Source organism: Anas platyrhynchos, chromosome 1, assembly GCF_047663525.1.
Source record: "Anas platyrhynchos isolate ZD024472 breed Pekin duck chromosome 1, IASCAAS_PekinDuck_T2T, whole genome shotgun sequence".
Taxonomy (NCBI): domain Eukaryota; kingdom Metazoa; phylum Chordata; class Aves; order Anseriformes; family Anatidae; genus Anas; species Anas platyrhynchos.
In genome coordinates, this window is record NC_092587.1 from 50,310,142 (window position 1) to 50,325,433 (window position 15,292).

Below are 15,292 nucleotides of genomic sequence, written 5' to 3' on the forward strand. Positions count from 1 at the left end.
CAAGCAAATCATATGGGAAATGAAGCATTCTAATTTAGTTTAATCTTTCAAATGGAAACAAAAAGTCCTTTTCTAGAAGACCATTTTATAGGAAAAAAATATTGGTATGTTTTTTGCTTACTTTCAATCAGAAACTAAATTTACCTTAATAAAAAAAAAATGTGGAAAACCACAGTCCTCAGGTGAAAAAAAATAGTGTTGAAAGCTCTGGTTTATCTTCAGAATAATTAAGATAATTATGATAATGCGGGCATATGAACTGAACAGTAGATTGACCATTAGTCTGGGGAAGAGTTCTCCCTGTCCTGTGCTTGAATGACACATTATGTCCAAAAGGCATGCTCTATGAAGTCTATATTATATTAGTATCTCATCAGGAAGAATTCACATTAGGATCCTTGATCTTAAAAACAGGTCATTTTGTTTGTTTTATTTTCTATGAATGAGTCAACTCATAGATTTTCACAATGGCATCAGGTAACAAACCTTACAATGAAGATTTGAGTCATTCCTCCTACACAAGATACTCACATCTCTTGTCAGATCATTTTTGAGTGATATGATGAAAGGGATTTTTTTTTTATAAATAAATTTATAAGTTCTCAATGAAAATATATATGTCAGGTAAGCATAAGTATGCTAATTACAGTGATTGTTGAAAAAGTATCTGTATCACCAGTAGTAAAAACATGAAATAAAAGAAATTATTGTTCCTCTGTAACAGGCTAAAAAAAGTTAACCCTAGAAAGTACAAATTAAAGAGGATTCTAATGGTATATTTTCTGTTGTATCCAGTTTGCACAGGAAAGAGAGTCCATTCATACTCCAAGCCTTGGCCCAAATGCCAGTTGTTTTGTTTTTTTTGTTTGTTTATCTAGGATAAACAAACATGGAGGCTTCTATGTGAACTCCTATATTATAAAAATAGCCATAATACCTTGCTGTGCAGTCAGTCTCCTTGTCCATCCTAAGAACTCTGATGTTTGCTATGTATAAAGGTGCTAGGGAAGGGGGATCAAGAGATTATTCTATGCCTCTATCCTTTGTCTGCTTTTATTTCATTACCCAAACAAACAAACAGTAAATGGATAGATAGGTTTTACTTCAGAATTATTTTTTTTTCTTATTTTCTTACTTTATTTTCTTATTTTAATTTATTTTTCCTTGTTGTTTATCTGACAGCAAAGTCAAAGAGAACAAAGATTACAAAGAGTATTTCTACTGTGGGAAATCTGCATCTGTCCCTCCAAGTAACAGTATTCCTTTGAAAAGATGTCAAGATATGTAGAGATATGAACAGCGTGGACCTTGGATGCCCTCCAATAGGTCATCTGTCTGTGATTAGAGGACCAATAAGGTAGACCATGCATCTGTCGCACAGTACAGATTGACAACATTTTGTTTCCTATTTTGTTTCCTGTTTTGTTTTGTTTAGAGTTTCACATGAAGTCCAATGGAAGTCCTGATACACAAAGATTGCACTAATAGAAGATCATGAGCAAAGATTTACAGCCTAGATTTTAAGGGGGTTTTGCAAGCTCACTTTTGATCCTTGCCTACATATAACGAGACCCTTTTGTTTCTATAATTGTATATTTACAGCATAAGAATGTGGCATGGTCAGTGCATAGAGTCATTTCTTCATTTTAGTGAGAGTAATAAACTTAACTAATTTCAGTCAGCAAGGTTCCTCTTATAATCTACAAGAGAAAGAAGGATCTTCAAATAATAATTCATATAATCCTTAAGAAAATTACTTTAGAGAGATGGGCTAAATCACACTCTTGACGGGTCAAATGTACTCCATATAGACAACTTTCCTGAAAACTTTAGATTATATGTCTAACTTCCAGGCTTTTAAATATGATCTAATTGAGATCATTAAGATTTCTGAGTAGGAGTGAATTTCACCAGTAATATAAACAAACACACAAATAATTTTACCCATCATTTCCTTCGCATTGGAGTCACAGTTCTTGGAAAGGCTCAGGATTCCCTCTCTGCAGCAGCAAGGGAGTTGACCAGAGTGCTTGGCCCAAGACTTTGAGGTTCCACAGATATTTGCTAATAATGTAAATATTTAGGAAGCATAGTTTCACAGCTAGCAATGAGGGGAAGCATGCTCTATCTTTTTCAATCAGTCAAGCATTACTCCCTGCACTTAAAGCTCCTCTTATTGCTATTCCTGGACATTCGTTTGGAGACTCTATCTATTGCTCATATACACCTCATATTTTCAAAGTATTACAATGCGGCTAAAGTTAATTGGATTTTTCTTTTTAAAAGGCACAACAATTTTCTTTTTCATTCCTTCAAGTCTCTGCACATTAGGGAATCCTCAGACATTCCAACTATTAATTATGGACAAAAAAATGTCCCTTGCCTGGTCTCATTCTTTGACAACAGAATCAGGTGTCTGTTATCTGTAATTTCAGGACAAATGGTCAGTGTCTATCCATCTTCTAAGTAACTGTAAATGGCTATTTTTAAACAGGAATATTGGGCAATCAGCCTGTACTTCAGTCCATACTTTTGGATCAGCTTTTCTGTACAGGTCTTAAGCAATCTTAATATGAATTGTATGATAGTTTAGTCTGCCACTCTGTGTAAAAGAGCCCATAGAATTTCATTCAGCAAATCAGGCCAATGGTTTTGTTTGAATACTTTATTCCAGTTTAAAAATGCATACACATAAGCTACTAAGAATGTATCAAACATAGATGCTCTTATAAACGCAGGCTGGAAACTACCCGATACAATGCACAGAGATATTGCCTATTAGCAATCAGAATCATAAACTTGGGATTTGGGATTTGGATTTCCTGAGAATGTTATTTAGCTGAGAAGTGAATTCTTATAGGTAAAGACAAGTGGATAAAGAGAATGTGGACATCCATATTGCCAAAAGAGTGAAATTAGAATTAGAATACAATATGAAAATGCTTTTTTCCCACCCATTCCTCAGCTTATAAATGTAACAATTAAATAAAATATTATGGTCAAATTTCAAAGGAGTAAGAAGATTTACTACCTTTTGAATGAAACATAATCTAAATAATCTGATGCAATCTATCATAGAATAATATCACATTATCACTCACAAATGGGAAATATGGCTTTCACAGTTGCCAAGCTGTACTTAGCCACATCTGATGGTCTCCATTAATTTTTAACAATAGTCCTGTCACCAGATCAGTGAGCTGTAGAAAATACTGTGGAGATGTCACATTCCTTGATGATTGCAGTTAATGCTGCTGCCCCTTTGAATCAGCATGAAATGTAGACAGTTTTATGACTGAATCTGCAATCTGGGATTTGATCATGCTATTTATAGCATTGCTAATGGTCTGTAGCACTGACAAGGGGTGTGTTGAAGTCATTCTCTCAGTTACCCTTGTTTTCATTTGTAAAGGCAGAGCAGACATCTGGATCCTACATATCAGTAACTAGACAGAAAATAACAGTACAAAGATGTCATGACTTTCAGTGGTGAGATATTTTAATAAGTTAGATTTTTGTATGTGTGTACGTGTGTGCATTTGTTTGTTTGTTTTTAACAATATTGTTCTTTTATAGAAATCGGGGCAAATTATTTTGATTTGGTTTCTAAAATGTCAGATGCAGTCACATGGCAAAACAAAAGGAGGCTTAGTGATATCTCAGTAAAGTAAAGCTGAAGTGAAGAAACATCAATTCATGGGTTTTATATAGTAGAATTCATGTTATCATATGTTACTATACTAGTAAAATGCAATTTTAAAAATTTACTGAAGTATTTTAGAAACACTGCCTCACTTCCCAAAGGATTGCTTTACTTTCATGCCTTCACTTTGCTTCCAAACCTAATTTCTAAAATGTTTATTATCTAGTTTTTTTGTATGTTTGTTTTTCAGGTTCAAAAATATGTACTTTGGAAACCAATATTTGGTAATAATTCTTGCCAAATTAATGACATTAGAATACTTAGAGATATCTACATCTTCCCATGCTCCCAAACACCCAAATTTCTCAATAAATTTATTTAAAGCCATTGTTCTTGTGATTATTGCAGCACCCCATGTACTAAGAACAGTAGGAGCTATAACATCTTTCTTCATCATTTCATCTTATAGTTCATGTAGGATCGAGGGGAGGGGAGGAAGGAAGCAACAGCCAAATGTGTTAATGACTCCTAGAAATAACGGTACTTGATTTCCTATGAGTTTACGTCATTTGACTGATTTTTTAAGTGTTTTTTACTAAGATTTCTTGTTATCTCTGGTTGTAAAACTAAGCCATTCTTCTTTCTGCAGAAGTAACAAGTAACAAGTACTGACTTGTGCTAACTGGTAATAATAAGTACCCTCACTAGCATACCAGGAGAACTGTCTTTCTCAGTGCCTCTCCTTTCAGGGTCCTCCAACACAGAGTACAGAGAGTAACAGTAGAGTTACCATGTTCTACTTCAGTAGAACATGTTGTCCTCATGTCCCCGAGACAGTTGTCCCCAAGATGTCTGACTGATGTCTTCAAAAGTTATTAGTTGGGGATGTAGAGTAAATATAATTTCTCAAGTAAACAAACAGTGGAATTGAGTTTAACTGTATCTCTAGAGCTCTGATGACTATTATCAACTGAGCTGGAGAATGTCTGTCCTTTTCCAGAGGGATGCCAGGAAGGACCTTCAAAATTGCAGTTTTTAGAACTACACTATGGAATGAACCATGGAGGTAATACATTTCATGGACAGTGTACTATGAGGACACAGTCTATAAAACATTTCCTAAAACATGCTCAGCATTTCATATGCACTTATAGATGTAGTATATCTTCCAAGTTTTTACAGTTAGTTTTGCCTATGTTCTAATTTAGCTCACATAAATATGATTTAGTAAGACACCTTTGTATCCTGTCTATCCTGGTTTTTGTTTTTGTTTTTGTTTTTGTTTTTTTTTATGGGTGTTTTGAAGTATTGATAATTCATTGAAACTTTTCCAGAAGAGGTAAAATTTCTAAAGGCTGAAGATCTCTAAAATGATTAATTTCTTTGTCTGCTTAACCAAAATTTTCTAACAGGTTATGTTTCATTCCTGGGCTGGGTAATTGTTTCTTCCCTGTAGCTGAGAGAGACCTTTAGGTTACCTCTAAATTAGAAGTAGACAACAGAATAAGCAGACCCAAACCCTCAGTGGGCTTGTTAACTTCTTTCCTGTGACAGAGAGAAGAAGCATCTGTTTCTTGCACTCTTGCAGTTGAATTCCCTCCTGGACTTTACAATGCTTCACATCAAAACTGCAACAGACTATCTGAGCTCCAGAAAAGATATACTAAGAGAAATGGTTAGACTGACTTTGCTAAGACTTTCAGAAATTCGAGAAAGAAGAAAGACTATGACAGACATTTACAATATAAATAAATATATTTAATTTTACAGACAATAAAATATAATTGATTAGATTTTGCTTACTACATTCCTCCAGATGAACCCAGAGACTAAAACTATATATTTTAGCTAAAATTGCACTTCCTTTATGGACAGCTTTACTCATTTTCTGTTGTTTGGATGCATTAGAAAGATCATTTTTAACTTGGCTTCATACTGAGCATTCTATTTCCAAAGTATGTTCTATATTACGTTCCAGGAACTGTATTACATTTGAGGTAAAATCTTTTAAGCAGCTCCATTCTTTTGTTTAATGAGATGACAGGATTCTGGAAATTTAATAGGAAATTAAACATCTGAGTTCTAGGTGATTCTCACCCTGAAAGCATTGAAACCTATGTTGTTGTCTTTACAGGATCATATTACATACCAGCAGACAGTGTGGAGACAGTGCTCTTCTCAACCAGCCACTTAATTATGGCTGTGTAACAGGAATACAGTAATATATGAATTCTGGCTATGTAGAAAATCAGTTAGCACTGAGCTTTGTAGTACTCTGAAGAATGAAAAACTATTATTTTGGATTTTTTTCCCCCATGAATATTTAATACAAAATACATCCCTGGTGTATTTACATCCCATAGACCTTGTTTGTGTATTATGAGCAAGTTCTCTTCAGGATGAGAACCCCAGGCCTCTAACAGAAAACAAACAAACAAACAAAAAACAGGTGACATTGGGCACTCCAGTAGTTGGTCTGGATGACTGGAAACTAGGACAGCGATGCAAACCACAGTCTGTGTCTACCCCACAGCTAGACACAGTGGACAGCTTAATGTGATTCTGTGTTCAGCATATAAACTTAATTGATAGTCACTCAAAGACATTTAACTGGTACGTACAGGGCATCTCGTACAGGTAATCTGCATTGTGCACTAATCATCTGTAATTTATGTGGTATAATACTTAAACTTACTGTCTAAAATAAGCGGTCTTAACTTGACCTTATGCTCTGTGAGAAATCTTACTCAGAGTATATATTAGTCTGCACCATTCTCTTAATGGTTTGGTGCCACTTTTAAAGTGGCACTTTCTTAAATCACAAAAAATATCTTTAATGGTATATTTGGCATGAAGGTCTCTTACACTACTGTGAACTCCTTATCTGTAAGTCTACATTACTACTCTTTGTACCTTAAAGTTGATTAATAAAATTATTCTGTGAAGGACAGAGAACATGAAGAAAATTTGAAGATATTTGTTGTGGTGGCTTTTCCCTGGGTAGAAGTTTGTGACTACAATCACTTGTAACCCAGGACAGGCACAAGCCTTTCACACAGATTTCTCACACATTTCTTGAGCAGACTGTTGTCAGAGAAAAGTCTGTAAGTCCTATTTAAAAGCAAAGATACACTAAAAGATATTTGTCTCTTCAGAAAGAGAAGTTGTCTGGAGAAGTACTAATTGGAATGCACTCTCAAGTGAGCATATTTATCTTTATTCAGGTCTCTGGGTAGAAAGAAATTGGTGCCTGGTGTATGAGGGGAAAAAACAAAAAACAAAACTTTTGCTTCACTTGACTTCACATTTTAAAAAGTTAACTATCATAACTGATTTATGAAAGGTAAGATAAATCTGCGATCCTCTGTGTATATGAAATGGAAGCACTTTTGCCTTTTGATTCATGCTGCTTTCGCCAATGTCAGTACACACATTTCCTGAGTTTCTGTGGCCCTGTGCTCTTATGAACAGATTTTCTCATTTTAGAATATCAGATTATTGAGTATTAGAGTGACAAATTGATTTTTTTTTAACTTCTCTTTGATTTCCTGTACATATTTTATATTGACTAACAGCCTATTGTGAGTCTCAACTTCCATCAATGCAAACTCACTACTTTAGGGAGGTGTACTCTGAGACTAACAGTTTCAAAACGACATCTTTTAATCAGCCAATAAAAGCCCATCATAAACACACATGCAAATTTAAAAATAATTAATGGCTTAACCACTCCTTCCATTGTATTAAAAATTATTGCAAATATTTCTGCAAGATATAAAAATTACAACTTGGAGATTACAGTGTGACTTTAAAATATTTACATAGAATCATAGAATATCCTGAGTTGGAATATTGGAAGGGTTCTACAAGGATCACCAAGTCCAACTCTTGGGTCCTCAAAGGACCACCCAAAAAATCAGACAAAATCTGAAAGCATTATCCAAACACTTGAACTCTGGCAGGCTCAGAGCCAGGACCGTTTCCTTGGGAAGCCTGTTCCAGTGCCTGACCAATCTCTCAGTGAAGAACTTTTTCCTGATATCCAGACTGAACTGCCCCTGTCACAGCTTCAGGCTATTCCCTTGGGTCCTATCACTAGTCAACAGCAAGCAGAGAACAGTGCCTGCCCCTCTGCTCCCCATGAGAGAAAAGTGTAGATCACAATGAGGTCTCCCCTCAGTCTTCTCTTCTCCAGGCTGAACAAACCAGGGGATCTCAGCTGCTCCTCATACATCTTGCCTTCCAGACCCTGTACCATCTTCATAGCCCTCCTTTGGATACTCTCTTAACTGTTTTATATTTTTCTTGAACTGTGGCACCCAAAACTGCACACAGTACTTGAGTACACATTTACCTAAAATATCATCACAACAGTAAGGGTTGTGAGGAGATCTTTGATCTTTTAAGGACCTCTTAGAACCACTTTTTCTTTTTGCTTGGCCAAATAAATAAGAAAAAAATATATATTAAAAATTATTGATAGTGAAGAATGCTTGGTATTGATAGGTTTTCTTGTTGGTGGCTCAAAGCTACATAGCTTAGAGCTCTGAGGTCTGCCTGCAGCAGCTTTAGAAAGCCCTCTGATGTTTTGGACATGAAGATTCAGAACTAATAAAAATGCCTAGAAAGACCCACAGCAAAACGTGAGAGGAGATCCTCTTCCCCTGATCATTCAAATCAAGGACATGACCCACACACCTAGTGGTTTCTTCATGGCCTAGGTTCCCCTATACCTAGATGTCACCAGGGAACCCATCCATATGCAGTTTGAAAGAGTTGCTTATTACTTATATTAACTAAATTAATTGATACGTAACTGAACTCTCTTCTCATAATTTTTAGCAATCAGTCAGAGCCAAGAAATTTGACTGACATCTGCTTCATTCTGTATTTGTGCTCTCAGCAACCCTGTAAACCACTCCTTTGTCTTGCAAAAAGACTGACTGCAAATCACTCATAACAGCATGTCTTAAATTACAGTTCTACTTTGCTTTCATTTTTCTGCACATTTTTTAAAACATCACTTACGGAATTATTAATAGAATTAGTCCATTAAAAACTCAGAAAATAACATTGAAGAAAAGGACAGTGTCTGGTAAAACATAGTTAATTTTCTTAACTGGAAATCATTTTAATCATTAACAAGATACTGTAACAATAAAACCATTATTTTATCTTTTATAATATAGAGATATAAAAATGAGACCTTGATAGAATAGCTGCTATTCAAGTCTTGCTGAAATAAAAATAAAGATGATGCTGAAAATGTTTTGTTTGTTTGTTTGTTTTTGTGTTTTTGTGTTTGTTGTTTTTTGTTGTTGTTGTTGTTGTTGTTTTTTCTTTAATTTCTGATTTGATTTGGTAAACAGTAGTGAGGTAATTCAGGCAGCCTTGGAAAAGATTTGTTGATGCTGCTTTCCAGTTGAATGCTAGATTGCATAGGTGAGAGCTCTTCAGTGGTTATGCCAATAAAGGCCAACTTTAGTCATATGAGTTATACTTTTTCAGCACTGCACTGTCTACTTTTGCAGCAGCAAAATTTGATTGGATTTATAAGATATTAGATGAAATCTTATGATTGACTTCCAATTTCATCACAAGTATCATTACAATATAGCTTCAGGTTTACAAATATAATTTGTTCATCCGAAAATAGTGCCTATATAGTGTCAATTTTGGTGCTAATGTGGATTTCCAGCAGAATCAGCAGGCAAATTCAATTTAACATGCCCAGAGGCACAGACTTACGTACTCCATTCTGAAACTAATCAGTTATTCATTCATGAATCTCATTTTCCACAGTGATCTCTATATACTTTACACTTCAACCTTTATGCTGTCTTACCTTTCAAAAGTCAATATTCAGTTATGATCAGTGAAAAATATTTAATTGGTATCTATGATACCCCAAATAACTTATCTGTAGTTCATTTACCACTTCAAAGAGCACCTCTGTTTTCTAAAGAGAATATTACTTGTCTGCTTTTTATGATAGATGCTTGCTACTTTCCCCTAGTTAAACAGAGAAAGCCAAAATTTAGTTAAGAACATTTCAAGTTTTGTGAAAACCTATGGCGAGAGACAAAGACAGTGAAAGAAAAACCGGATCAGGACCTCCATCACCGTGTGTTGTCTGGCAGAAGCCAGTGGCCAAGTAGCATGAGCAGACTGGGTGGTGAGGTGGTGTTCCTAAAGCTTTAATCTGTCTCAGGGCTAGTAAAAATGTCGTAAGTGTTCACTTCATTTGGAGATAACTTAAGAAACAAAAGATACAAATTTATAAAAAAAGTTTCTTCAACAGTTCTGTGTAGATAGAAGTTTTTTTCCAGATAAGCCTTGCAGCGAGAATAGAACTTTCTTCTCATGCAGACAGCTTCCCACTAGCCTATAGTTAGTCTATTTGATTTCACTTGCATTTCTTGACTAGTGTTTTAATACTCCTGTTGTTGTTATTTATATATTTATTTCTAACATTGCCCATTACCACTTTTCTCCTATTCAGTCATATTTGTCCCTAACCCTTCTCTCCTGTCTAGTGATCATGCCTTTAAGTTATTCTGCTATTCCAGTGTTTCTCAGCTTGCACTATGTGGACCACAGGTGGTTCATAGATACCAGAAAGTGATATATGAAATGCAGAGGTTTTTGTTTTTAATCAGACAAATTCATATACACAGATTCAAGTAAAGAAACAAGCCAGAAAAGATTATAAACCTAGTTCCCAGTGTGCATTATGTGTTCTGCTTTATCCATACAGAATTCCCATTGAAGATCTCATTTGACCTGCAGTTAGAGGCATGATTTGTGTATCTAATGTGCTAGTAAAGTTTTTAGTGCGTTAAATAAACACAGTTTGCCTCATGTTGTTATGATTCAGAATAATAAGGGCATTACCTATTATATCTTTATCTATTCTATATCTATTTATATTCTATATATCTATTACCTATTATATCTATATTTATTCAATATATATATATGTATATATATAGATAACAGCCCACTTGTTGATCCTGTTTTAAACTGCTAGGTTTCAGTTTTTAATTTTTGGATTTACATTCTTCAATGATATCTGATCGCTACTGTTTTGGTACTTTACTTCAGTTCCATTATGGTCTTCTCAAACTAAGAAAAATCAGATATACTTGTTTAGTGTTGTTACTGCTTTGCTACAAGGTAAGCAAACACCCTGTGACTTTCTTCTTTCTCAGTGATCATTTCTGCTGTGTTCAAGGTATAACTGTCCCAACACAGTCATTTGGCTTTTGAGTTCGGCTGGTTGTCATCCTGCTCTCTTGCAATGCTGTAAGAAAAATGAGCTCGTCTTCTCTTTGTCCAAAAGAGGGCAACCAAGATGATCAAGGGAATGGAGCACCTCTCCTATAAGTTAGGACTGCTCATCCTGGAGAAGAGGAGACTCACAGTTGATCTTATCAGTGTGTACAAATACCTGAAGGGAGGATTCAGTGAAGACCAAGATAAGCTATTTTCAGTGGTGCCCAATGCTAGGACAAGATGGGATGCACACAAACTGGAACACAAGAGGTTCCAACAAAACATCAGGGAACAATTCTTTACTGTGCGAGTGACTTCAGCACTGGAACAGGTTCCCTGGAGAGTTTGTAGAGTCTCTCTTCCTGGAGATCTTCAAAAGCCACCTGGTCCTGGGCAACCTGATCTAGGTGGCCCTGCTTGAGCAAGAGAGGAGCCAGATGACCCCCCAGAGGTCCAACCCTAACCATTCTGTGATTCTCTGATTCTTAGAGTGCAAACTGTAAAACCTGTTCAAATCAGGAGGAAGTAGATGACAGATTAGTATCTTCAAGAACAAGTATTCAAGAACGAGTTCTTCAGACTCATGTAGTGTTTCCTTGTGCTTTGCATTACAGCAGTTTGATGGTAATTTCTTTTGTTCCTTTTGTAATTATTTAGTAAATGTTCTATTTTGTGTGGTTTTGCTCCTGTAGTTTTTAAGTGGTGAGGTGTTATATACTGATAACGCTAATCAATATTTAATGTTATCAGTAAAACACTTTTTGAGTAGCTTTAAAATAGGCAGACAAAGCTTTTTCTGTTATGTTTTCAAAAGTGTATCTTGTGCAGCTCAAAAAAAAAAAAAAAGTTTGGAATACAGTTTAATCATTGAATCTATTACTGTGTTGTTGCTCCCCCCCCCCCCCCCCCCCCCCCGGAAAATAAATAGTTTCTGTGAAGTATATTCAGAGATATTATATGTGAAATTCATACTTGCTCTAAGAAAACACGCATGCATGCTCCATGATAATGCTTCTAAAACTGGAAATACTTCATTTGGTAAATAAAATATAAACAATATAGTAAATAATATTGAGAACCTTATTCTCTTTCAAGCAATCATATTTTTATTTGAAAAGAAGTAAAATTAAATATTATATATATTTATATATTACTTTAAGGCAAATTTTGGTCTATGAAGACAAAGGTTCAAGAAACCTGAGCTACTGTGGCTTCAGGTGAACCTCTGCTTCATTCATTCTGAGTCCAAAAAAAATAATGTAATCATGTTTAAACAAGTGTCACCTGTATGCATTTTCAGTCAGTTGTACTGTTGTGTAGACCTAAGGTTTGTGGGTTTGTTTGTTTTTTGTTTTTTAAATTTTGTTTTCAAATTACACAGCTTTTCTCTAAGTACATGAAGCAGTAGAATTTTGTCAATTAAAAACTCATTGTGTTTTTTGTGACCTGGTTAAAGGTACTGGTAAAACAGGGAATCCCTCTTTCTAAACTGATCATTATTTGTTATTTTTTATGCACATTAATATAGTCATGACCTACTATTATTGACCTGTGTCCAAGTAATTATCTCATCTACATTGTTCTCACTGGCAAGATGCAGTCTAAGTATATAAAAAGGAAAGAGAAGAGTGCAGCAAACAGACAGATTAACTGAAGAGAGATTTTTTTTCCTTTGTGAGTGGGTCTTTCATTTATGAACAGGTTGTGGGGTGCAACAGTGGAGTCTCAGTGTGGTGGCATATGAGAGGGAAACTCTTCATAAAAGGGTTAAAGTCTTTAATTTGTTAGGGAAAATGTATCTAGTCAGATCCAACAGCTGGAGAAATTCAAGGCTGCTGTCACTCTGAGTCCTCAGGCCCAGCCAGCAGCAAGGCTGAAGATGCATTCCTAGTAGGCACACACACACAGAGCACACCTATACATCACATACATATGCAGCTGACCACACAGACCACACAGGCAGATACTCAGAGCACATGAATATAGACAGCACCAATGGTCTCATCCTGCTCCCCTTCCAGATGAGCAGGGTGGATGTCCGCTAGTGATAATACCCATGTGTGATGTGAGTGTCTCCAGCAGCAGAGTTCAGTATGTCAGCCCAGCAGCTGTCCTTGGATCCTAGTCCCCCTAGCTGTCAGCATCCTATGCTCTCGCCTGTATAAACACACAGGTGCTCTCACAATCAAGACAGGCGTTCTGAGACCTTCACCTACTCCCTGCTCCCAGACCACATTACCTGCTCACCAGCTTGGTCCTCAATGCCAGTCACACCAACATTTGTGCTCCTGGTTGTGCTATGGCCAGGCTGCCCTCCAGGTCTGACACCAGCTGCTGCTCCTGAGTCCTGAGTGCACAGGTAGCATGGAACAAAGAATCCTCTCCTAGGAAGTGGACAGAATGGAGTTTGGAAAGGTAGGAAAGACTGTGCTGACAAGGTGCAGGACACAGCCAGGTAAGCATACTGTCTGGCAAACTGATTACACATCACTGGCTTTTCTTATCCTTTTAGCCCTCTCTTTTCTCATACTTGCTCCTCCCCAGATCATCTACACCTCTTCCTTTTCCTGCATTTGGTTCCTCCCCTAAACATCTCATAATGAGTCCTGTGCAATCCTGAACTGTTTTCATCTGCTGCCTGTGATTCTTTGATTCTCTGATAATGTGTCCTCCTGGGCAGAGACTCCTTTTACTCTGAAATGTGATCTGGAGAAAAGCTGTTCTGATGACTCATTTTGATGGGCTCCAGGCCTGGATAAGGAGGCTGAGGATTTCCTGGAACCGCCTTAGGAGAGGCCAGGACAAGGTGTTTTTTCCTTAGGAGTCCTTCTTTAGTGATTCTGTGGAATCCACGTGGAATCCATGAGGACATGTTTGGCGACCTGCTACAGCACTTAGATGTATGCAAGTCAATGGGGCCGGATGGCCTCCACCCAACAGCACTGAGAGAACTGGTGGAAGAGCTAGCCAAGCCGCTTTCCATCATTTATCAACAGTCCCAGCTGTCAGGGGAGGTCCCAGTTGACGAGTGGATAGCAAATATGGCACCTATCTACAAGAAGGACCAGAAGGTAGATCCAGGAAACTATAGGCCTGTTAGTTTGACCTCAGTGCCAGGGAAGCTCATGGAGTGGATTATCTTAAGTGTCATCACACGGCACTTGCAGGGCAACCAGGCGATCAGGCCCAGTCAGCATGGGAAAGGCAGGTCCTGCTTGATGAACCTCTATCTCCTTCTATGACAAAGTGACATGCTTAGTGGAAGAGGGAATGTCTGTGGATGTGGTCTACCTTGAGTTCAGTAAGGCTTTTGACACCGTTTCCCACAACATTCTCCTTGAGAGACTGGCTGTTCATGGCTTGGACTGGCATATGCTTCGTTGGGTTAAAAACCTGCTGGATAGCTGGGCCCAAAGAGTCATGGTTAATGGAATTAAATCCAGTTGGAAGCTGGTCGTTAGTGGAGTCCCCCATGGCTCAGTACTGGGGCCAGTCCTCTTTAATATCTTGATGATCTGGATGAGGGGATCGAGTGCACCCTCAGTAAGTTTGCAGACAACACCAAGTTAGGTGCATATGTCAATCTGCTCAAGGGTAGGAAGGCTTTTCAGGAGGATATGGATAGGTTGGACCGATGGGCTGCCAATTGTATGGAGTTCAACAAGGTCAAGTGCTGGGTCCTACACCTGGGGCACAACAACCCCAAGCAATGCTACAGGCTGGGAGATGAGTGGTTGGAAAGCTGTCTGGCAGAGAAGGACCTGGGAGTATTGGTTGATAGCTGGCTGAACATGAGCCAGCAGTGTGCCCAGGTGGCCAAGACGGCCAATGGCCTTCTGGCTTGTATGTGGAATAGTGTAGACAACAGGACCAGGGAGGTGATTGTCCCCTGTACCTTGCTCTGGTGAGGCTGCACCTCAAGTATTGTGTTCAGTTTTGGGCTCCTCACTACAAGAAAGACATCAAGGCCTTGGAACCTTGTCCAGAGAAGGGCTACGAAGCTGGTGAATGCACATCCCATGAGGAGCAGCTGAGGGAACTGAGATTGTTTAGTCTGGAGAAGACAAGGCTCAGGGGAGATCATATTGCTCTGTACAACTACGTGAAAGGAACTTGTGAGGAGCTGGGGGTCAGCCTCTTCTTGCAGATAACTAGTGATAGGACTAGAGGGAATGCCCTCAAGTTGTACCAGGGGAATTTTAGTCTGGAAATTAGAAGACATTTCTTCTCAGAAAGAGCAGTCAGGCATTGGAGCAAGTTGCCCGGGGTAATGGTGGAGTCCCTGGGAATGTTTAAGGAGAGGTTGGACTTGGTGCTTAGGGACATGGTTTAGCAGGTGACATTGGTGGTAGGGGGAAAGATGGAACAGAAGAT

General features: G+C 37.6%; 1 protein-coding gene across 3 annotated transcripts in view; it reads left to right on the forward strand.

Moving 5' to 3' along the window:
- The window catches only part of MGAT4C (MGAT4 family member C), a 375,955-nt gene that overhangs the window by 238,749 nt on the left and 121,914 nt on the right, over positions 1–15,292 (forward strand). Inside the window, exon 2 of one of the 3 annotated variants that reach the window (XM_072036942.1) lies at positions 1,183–1,357. The exons of the other annotated variants lie outside the window; for them this stretch is intronic. The gene's annotated coding sequence lies outside the window, so the exon portion shown is untranslated. The remainder of the gene's footprint in view (positions 1–1,182; positions 1,358–15,292) is intronic. 3 annotated transcript variants of the gene reach the window in all.